Here is a 9,269-nt window from a genome sequence, read left to right on the forward strand (position 1 = left end):
ATAGACCACTACAGGTTGAAGCTGGTTTGTTATTTACATTAAAAATAAAGGGGGAAAAGGAAGGGTTTAAGTTTGAACTATATCCTTTCCTTGTGCACTATGCTAGGAGCAAATGCCAGTTACTTACAATTACAGTCTGCTCTTCTTTATACTGGTATAAATGTGGAATGATTCCACTATTTAAATAATGCCCCATATATAAATATATTCTTCATATAATATAAAAATAAAAAATCCTCCACATACTATTTTCTTTACATTAGAGTATTTTAGAAGTAATATGTTTGTTTATGACACTAATGTTTTTCAAATAGAATCTTTTAAGAGGAGAAAGAGAAATTGGAAGCATTTAAAAAGATGTAGGTTCTTTAAATGATAGCAGTCTTTTAATGACATCATGAAAGAGAGCAGTGACCCCTCAAAAACACAGCTGCAAAGGAGAAGACAATGTGTACCATCCAGGCAAATAACCAGAAACAGTCACCAACAATGTAAGGACTAGGTTAGGACCCTAATTTTACCATGCTTGGATGCACTCATGAAACAACATTTTGTTTCTGTGTATACATATGTTTTTTAAAAAGTCAGAGATTTGCATGGTGGGGAAAAATATCTTGGAAACTTTCATATAAACCTATCTTTGAAAAATCCAAGTACATAGTATTATGGACCAAATTCAGATTTCGGAATGTAGGAGTTGCCATCCTGGATCAAACCAAAGGTCCATCTGGCTCAATATTTTGTCTCCAATAGTGACCAGCACCAGAAGTTTCAGAGGAAGATGTAAGAATTCTGTAGTACATAAGAACATAAGAAAAGCCATACTGGGTAAGATCAAAGGTCCATCTAGCCCAGTATCCTGTCTTCTGACAGTGGCCAATGCCAGGTGCCCCCGAGGGAATGAACACAACAGATAATCATCAAGTGATCCATCCCTTGTTGCCCATTCCCAGTAGGCAGATGTGGGAAAATCAGCCCTCACATTATATCTCAAGCTAATTTCTAGCATTTAGCAACTGGCTTATGCCCCAAAGTATATGGTTTTGATATCCTTTCCAAGACTTTTGTTAGCATTTAGTATCACTCTGGATGTTCTTGTTACTGTTAGCCATATCAATGTCCAATCTCTTTTTAAATCTTTCTAAATTCTTGGCTTCAACCTAAGTGGCAATGAGTTCCACTGTCTAATTATGTGCGGGCGCAGTGGTGGTGAAAAGCTTTTTCCTTTTTATCAATTTTGAATTTGCTATCTTCTAATTTAATTGACTGTCCTCTTGCACTTGTGTGTGAGACAGGGAGAACAGAAGTTCTTGATCTGTCTTGTCAGCAGGAATGGTGCCAGGGTTTTTGGCGCCCTAGGCACAGGGCTGGCTCTAGCCATTTCGCCGCCCCAAGCTGGTCCTGTGGCTCCAGTGGACCTGCCGCAGGCATGCCTGCAGATGCTCCACCGGAGCCGCGGGACCAGTGGACCCTCCACAGGCACGCCTGCGGGAGGTCCACCGGAGCACCCTGTCGCCCTCCCGAATCCTGGTGCCCTAGGCGATCACCTAGGTCGCCTAAATGGAAGCGCCGGCCCTGCTTCTCAGTATCATTCATTATTATGTCTCCTTTCATTAGTTTCTTTTCCTAAGGTAAACAATCTCAATCTGTTCAGGTTCTCCTCTTATGAGATTTTCATGCCCCTACCTATACTCGTTACCCTTCTCCGAACCTCTTCTAATTCTGCAATATTCTGTTTGAGATGTGATGACCAGTCCTTTATTGTATTCCAGATGAGGCTTCCCCACTGACTTACATGATATCATAATTTTCCCATATTATTCTCCATGAATACACCAGACTTGGTGTAAGCAGCCAAATCTGAATTTGTTCCTAAAATTTCTAATAGTGTAACTGTAGAAATTGGTTAATTAAATTGTTTACAGACTTTACTGTGTGCACAATGAATGAAGCACTGTGGGAAATGTGCACTGAAGAACCACTCCTCCCATAAAATCCATGGCAAAAAATAACTTTGGCAGATGCTAGATCAGACACCCAAGTCTTGATCCCAAAATCTGTTCTGCCCAGATGCAAAGGTCTACCATGTGGAGCAGCTTGTAGGAGCACATCCTTGGTGAGGCAAGGCTGCTTGATTCCTGGCTCAATCCTCCAAACTGCTGAGCACCTTTAATGCTGCAGGACTTCAATAGGAGATATGGGCACTTAGCATTTTGCAAGAGTATGCTCTCAATCCACAATTTACAGTATGCACAGTGAATGAGACTGATAACCATGCTTGTCAATATTTTGAAAATAAGACTATAAAAAGCCTTTCACAATTTTAGCTAAATAGATATGAGCGATAAAAAGGCTGAAAGACACAACACCTAGTTGGTGCCACAAGAACAAAGAAACCCTCTTAAATATTGGCATAAAATCATTTTAAAATGTGTACACTTCGTGTGCATGGCCTGGTGCATTCTGACCAGAGGTGTGCAGCTCTGCCTTATTCCATGTTCAGTACAGTCAACCTTTGCTCCTAATATTGTGAAATTGTACTAAAAAATGGTACCAACTGCTCTACTGGCCCAAAGTAACTTTTAAAGGCGCATCACTCAAACTGAAAACAGTTATTACTAATATAGTCCAATGCACTTTTGAATTAACTGTTCCCTCTAAGACATAAGGTTTTCTATCCCACACTACTTCTGCACTAAAAATATTTAAAACTTAAATGTTGCATATGTTTTCACAGAGAAACTGTTTTTCTTCTTTAAAAAAAAATGGTTGAACCACTTTAACTAAATCGTAACAAAAAAAATTAACCTTCAGGCAGAGACTAAGCCTGGAAAAAATCAGTCTGAAAGGTGAGTGTTTTGGAAAGTTATAAGTGACTAAAAACAGAGCTTAGAATGCAAATGCTTAGACAAACATTCACAGTTGTGAGCAGCATGCCTGCTAAAATAAAACACGATCAATAAAGACTTCAAAATATTATAGATCGAAGATTTGTGTTTGCTGTGAAGAGCTCTCAAATGTCACAGAATTATTTTGTACACCTCACTTTTCATTTAATTCTTTGATTACCTGCTTTACATGATAGACCATATTTTGGGTCTATAAGGATGGACTTATCTCCTGCCTGAGAAGCACTAGACATGATTCTCTTCAGGGCACATCAGTGCTACTCCTCAGCTGCTGAGATACAGCTGCTGTTACCTTTAGTGCTAACTAAACTGTTTCTCCAGCTCCATCCAAACAGAGAAGTAAACTGATTTTGATTGACTTCAAGGGGAGCGTAAGGAGCATGGCACCTAATAGGCTTGGATTCACAGAAGAATTCCCAAAGCCAGAATAAATCTTAGCTTAAAAAAAAAGTTACTGAAATCAACCGGAGCGATCTGTTATTTAGAAGTCTGCATTTTTATATAAATTTTGTTAAGTTTAATTTCTCCATTGGCTTTGAAGTTTAAAAAGACACAAATTGACAAGTCATTCTTTTAACCAGTGTTTTTACTAAAAGCATTTTAGATGCATCATATTACAAGGGCATATTTGTCCATTTTGACAATTTCCTAATTTTATATTAAGATCTTTAAAATTGGAGACATTAGGCCAAATTTATTCCTAGTATAATGCCATTGACAAGTTTGTTTACACAGCCTGATTCTTGTAGCTCCACGTGCATGGTGACATCAGCATGCTCATGCCCTGCACTGGATGCCTACATGTACACTTCCTTCTACTCCTTAAAGGAATAGTATCTCATTAAGTTGAACAGCTGTTATGTAGCCAGAGATACAAGTGATGTAATAAATTTAAACACCTCCACAGATTATGTCAATTTGTAACTAGTCAAATTTATCCCTAGTGTAACTCCACTGATTTCTGCTATGTTACACCAGGGATGAATCAGGCCCATTTTTAATAGCATGTCTTTTTGAGATAGTAGAGATGTAAATTATAAGTATGTTAACCTCTGCCCCCTCCCAAACAAGCCACCTGGCCCCTATCAATTCCTCTCAGATGAGCCACCTGTCCCAAATCAATTTTATCCAACAAACTACCCTACTCCCTCCAAATTCCCTGAAGACCAACAGTAAATTGTCTGTACCAGATCTCTTCGGAGTCTTGGCAAACCATCATCAATTTAAACCTCCTGACTCCTACCAATTCACCCAGTCCCTAACCAATCTGCCTCTGTTTATTTTTCCAGGTGGGAACTCAGCAGCCCCTCCTCAAGACCAGCAACGAACTTGTAAGGGGAGAGCTGGTCTTCCTCCTTTTCTACTACCAAAACATGCTTCTGTGGGAGATATTTTTGGTACTTCCCCACAACTGTTTGTGGAGCAGCAGCAGCAGCAATAGGAACCACTTTCTTGTGACTCACAATTAAGTGTAGCAGGAGGGCCTGCTGACCCTCCATCTCAGCACGTATTCTATGTGTCTCAATGTGAGGGGCCTCACTGGCCTCATAAGCAAATGGCTGGCTCACTATGCTCATGTTTTTAGGAGTCTTTGGAACTAGCCCTACAGGCAAGTTGCTATCCTTCTCCAGTTGCCTGTATTGTGATGGGCTCGTAAAATGAGAGGCCTTGTTGAGCACATGGGCAAATGACTTGCCCTTTCTAGTGAGTGCTCTAAGATGTGTTATTGCAGTGTAAAATACTTGCCAGTGCCCAAAACAAGCAGCTGGCCCTGCTCCTACTCAAGGCATACCTGGGGGTTTATTTTTGCAAGAGGTAGAAAAGTAGTCAGAGATGGTCTCACGCTACTATTGTAAATCTTCTCATGCAGAGAGGAGCCAAACAATGGGTCAAATTAGGCTTTCACTTACAGTGATGTAAATCAAGAGAGACTCCATACAGATCCATGGACTTACACTGCTGTAAATCTAAATGAACAGACTAGAATTTGCCCCGGGGCTTTTAAAGAGATAGAAAGGGAGAGGACACCATATTTACTTAGATTAAAACCTCCAAACCCACATTAAAGGGAACCTCTAAAGGATGCTGTATGGCCGTTCCTTTCTTTTTAAAAGGCAACTAGAGCCCAAACTCCTGGTCGGTGTCCCTTTAATTGTTCCCTGCCCTTCCACGGAGGTTTAAGGCAGCTTTGCTTGCCTGGCGGGTTTTTCCAGGCAGGCTCCAGCTAGCTGCTGTAGCGCAAACAAGGCAGCAGCACAGGCAGAGCCCGGACTGTCTCAGTCGCTCAGCCAACAAACTGTCTTTCATTTAAATACACGCCAATATTTCTTCTCCCACCCCCATCCCCGTCCATGCAGAGCTCTACCGCCCCGTAAGAGAACTGCCTAGACAGCTTACCGACTAGTTGTAAGTTTTACAAGCAGCTTGCCTGGGTGTCCCTGATTGCACTTTCCACGTCTCTCCTAGGGAGGCTGCAGCTAAACTTTGGAACTATGGCAGAAGTCGTTACTATACTTTAACCAAGCCACCAAAGCGGACGTGAAACAGGCTCCATGCATTAAAGGGGGATTCGCCGCCGACTCGGGCGCGTTAACGGCCCCGGGAATTGATACCAAATACATACCAAGGCTGTTGCATTGTCAGTAGGATACTAACAGGAAAGGGCGATCCGTGCATGGCTGGGCGAGCCACAGCTGGCGAGGAGCAAGTGGAGTTCCATGGCTCGTGCGGCGCGTCTCTCCAAGCAGCCAGCGAGGAGAGCAAAATAAGCCCCGTGCGGAATATGGATACCCACTGGCACTGGGGAGTAAACTATGCGGCTCGGCGCGGACGGCTAGCCTCTCCCCAGGCCAGACCCTCTGGGAGGGAGGCTCGGCTATGCTCTCGCTGGACCTACCCCTCCTAGTAGAAAGCAAAACGCGAGCTGGATCCCCCTAGCTGGAGTGGGATTCCTTGCCCTGCCCTCCCTGGCCTCTTTAGGCAGGAGACTGCCCTTTCCCTCTCTCATAACAGGAGACTGCCTGAGGGAGAAATTAGCTGAGAATACCATGTGCAGCGCAAATGCTCCCATAATGCAAGAGATGCCTTCAATAAAAGCGAAATTGCCCAATTCTTTACAGAATCATTAGGAGGGGAGATGGAAAAGACCTATTTGGTTCCATTTGATCCCTCCCATTTGGACCACTGCAGGTTTGTCCCCTGGACTTTGTTTTCTAACCAGAAGTTTGCCGTCAGCGTATAGGGGCTTACCTAAAAACAGACACTGAAAATAATTTTAGACCCAATGTTTTGGCTTTAGATTTTAAAAAATGTGTGAAACACATTCTTCTATTAATTATGGAGTGACTGGTCATGGTTTCATAATTAAAGTTAATCACCTCTTAGTAAGTGATGTCCAGTGTGCCTGTACAAATCATGAATTTATTAGATCCGGGGGTTCACTGTTGGTTTGATATTCAAGATGGTGTGATTGTTGGTTTTAAAACATTGACCTATTATTTTTTACTCAAACAAGGAGGGAATGTGCACATGTCTATGAAATATGCATCTGTGTGTACATGGCCTATAGTAGAACCAGCATCATAATTACATGCTCATCCATAGGTGCTCAATTAGTCACTCTCAGAGAAAGAGAAGCTGCTACTATACCCTCCCCATCCAAAGGAGGATACACAAATCTGCTGAGGGAGTTGGAAGAAAAATAAAAGCTCCTGCTGTGTCCCCACCCCCCACAGAGAAAATAAGAAGCTTCTCTGGTAGTCCCACTCTCCCCATAAATCCCATATGCCTCCATGTTATTCCTCACTGCACACTTTCCTCTACAGCCAGTGCAGAGAAAACTAAAACCAAGGTTAGCTTACAAAACAACATACTCAGCAAGATGGTTACATCAAAGGGGGTGCAGCCCTGCTCACTTTTTCAATCAACAATACTAGGACTTTGCTAGTCCTTCGCTGAATGTACTTGTGCAGCGTGGACATGATCCCCTCACACAAAGAAGTTAGATGCTGTACTTCACAGCATGCTGGCTGCTATATTACAGGATGCCTTAAATATAGTCACATCAACAGCCTCTATATACCACAGGTAGTGCTCCTTCTGATATAAGGCAGTGCACAGATCCAACACATCCACTATATGATATAACTTGGACACTATGTCGACTGAAGTCACAACGAAGTTTTCTTACCACGGTTAGACCCATGACATTGTCAACCAAACAAGAGTTCAGTTATGGCAAACAAGAGTAGAGAACAACCCTGTAGCCTGAGTAATTCACCTCCCATTAGTTGAACATCTACCACCCAGTGCAGACCAGCCCTGGACCATATAAAACATCTTAATCAACTCCTCACTGGAGTTGGCCAGCCTGTTAATAAAAAATTCATGGCCCTGGCCTGTTCATGACTTATGCTACAAATACTTGTGATTAAATCTTGCTGGAGGTGTGTAGGGGTGCGTCGGGGGGGGGTCCGCTGCTGGGGGAGAACAGGGGAGGGCACTGCTGCAGGAGTCACCTTGGGCCAGCAACACCAGCTGCTGGTGGCCGAGGACAGTGGCTGCTCAGGGACTGCTGCCAGGGCCAGCAAACCATGGCTGCTCTAGATGGCAACCCGGAGACTGCTGCTGGGGGCCACCAGAGCAGCAGCTGGTTTGGCTGTCCCCAGGGCCACTCCAGGAGCAGCTCATGTGGGTGTCCCAGGGGCCATCTGAGCAGCTGGCCCCGGAGCCAGCTGCTTGGGCAGGCCTGGGGTCAGCCACACTGACCCCTGCAGAAGTCACGGAGGTCACAGAAAGTCACGGAATCCATGACTTCCACGACCCCTGCGACAGACACGGAGCCCTATGCATGTGCATAGATGTAATAAGAGGCAGTATGAGGACACAACAAGAAGACTTTCCTCATGCCTCTCTCCACCCAGGAGAAAAAACTTCAGACAAAACTGCTCACTACTTCCCAGAGACAAAAGGAGAAAGAAGGTGTGACTGGGAGTAAGAGCAAAGTCAGCCCTTCCAAATCCTTCACAGTCAGTCCTGAAGGAAGACTGATGCCATGTCTACACGAGAGTCACTATAAAGGGATAGCTATGGTGCTGCAAATGCTTCCTACAGCGATGGAAAGAGTTTTTCATCACTAAATAATCCACCTTACCAAGACTGCACTGCAGGTTAATTGTCAACTTAACTTTTAAGTGTACATCAGACCTCAAAATATTCCTGTTATTGCCTCAAATATTTTGTCAAACTAGAAAGTGGGTTACTCTCTTTAATGTGTCTCTAAACTGGAGAAATGGGCTAGTTCGGTTACTTGCCGAAAACTGCTCCTGCGATGGTAGCAGGGCTGGGAAATACCCAATTTGGGCCAATATGCCAAACTGATACTTCTCTGATGATACTATCTTGTTCTCCAGAATCTCAGGCCTGGTTTACACTTAGAAGTTAGTCTGACATAGCTATAGCAGTCAAGGATTCACTTAGTGCTGTAACTATGCCAACCTAACCCCCCAGCGTAGATACAGCTAGGTCAACAGACAAATTCTTCCGTCTACCACTGTGATAGCCGGTAGCTACCACTTGTCAGAGGTGGATTACCGATAGTGGTGGAAAAACCCTTCCATTGCTGTAGGATGTGTCTACGTCACCGTAGACATGGCCTCAGTTTTCACTGAATAACAAACAGGAAGTCTCTAGCTTTTTCAAAGATTCTTAAAAATGTGAACTAACCCATGCAAAGTTGAATCTGCTGAAAGCCTGGCATGACAGCTCTGAGAGGTCTGAACTGTCCCATTCACCTTGGTTAGGTGTTAACACACATGCCCAGTGATGATTTTAAATGACAACATTATTATTTAATTCCTTATGTAAGAAAATAAAGGGTGGATCATAGATGTACAAATTTTACTGACACATCTACTTTTGGTGCCACAAGTAGGTGGCACTTGATAGATAACATCACTGATCTCTCCCTACCTAATCAAGATGGAGCAAAGCTCAAGAAGTCTACCAGAGCCCAAGGACATAGTTCAGCCTCACTGAGGGAGAGCCAAGCTCAGATAGGGCAGTAGAGCCAAGGAGCACACACTATCATATTTTGAATAGCTGTGGCTATTTTTGTTGATTCACACAGGTGATTATTTTGTAGGTGGAGTATGGAAGGTGCCACCCCCCACCCAATTTGATCCTTCTAGAAAGACTGTTCTTGTGGAGAAGTAGACCCCAGGACCTCCTTCACTGCAAAAATTGTTTTTGCTAAAGGAAGAAAGAGAGCCTTGAGCTGCTTCAGAGGGTAAGTCTATACTGCAATGTAAGCCCAGGATTAGTGGGAGTCAAGTCCACAGACCCTGGGTTGTAAGACCAGGG

At 43.5% G+C, this 9,269-nt stretch overlaps 1 protein-coding gene across 5 annotated transcripts in view; it reads right to left on the reverse strand.

Annotated features, from left to right (window-relative positions):
• The window catches only part of TET1 (tet methylcytosine dioxygenase 1), a 135,889-nt gene extending 129,623 nt beyond the window's left edge, over positions 1-6,266 (reverse strand). For all 5 annotated transcript variants that reach the window (XR_004001165.1, XM_030568422.1, XM_030568421.1 and 2 more), the window contains exon 1: positions 5,533-6,266. The gene's annotated coding sequence lies outside the window, so the exon portion shown is untranslated. The remainder of the gene's footprint in view (positions 1-5,532) is intronic.
• Between the last annotated feature and the right edge of the window lie 3,003 nt (positions 6,267-9,269).

The sequence above is a fragment of the Gopherus evgoodei genome, chromosome 7 (genome assembly GCF_007399415.2).
Source record: "Gopherus evgoodei ecotype Sinaloan lineage chromosome 7, rGopEvg1_v1.p, whole genome shotgun sequence".
NCBI lineage: Eukaryota > Metazoa > Chordata > Testudines > Testudinidae > Gopherus > Gopherus evgoodei.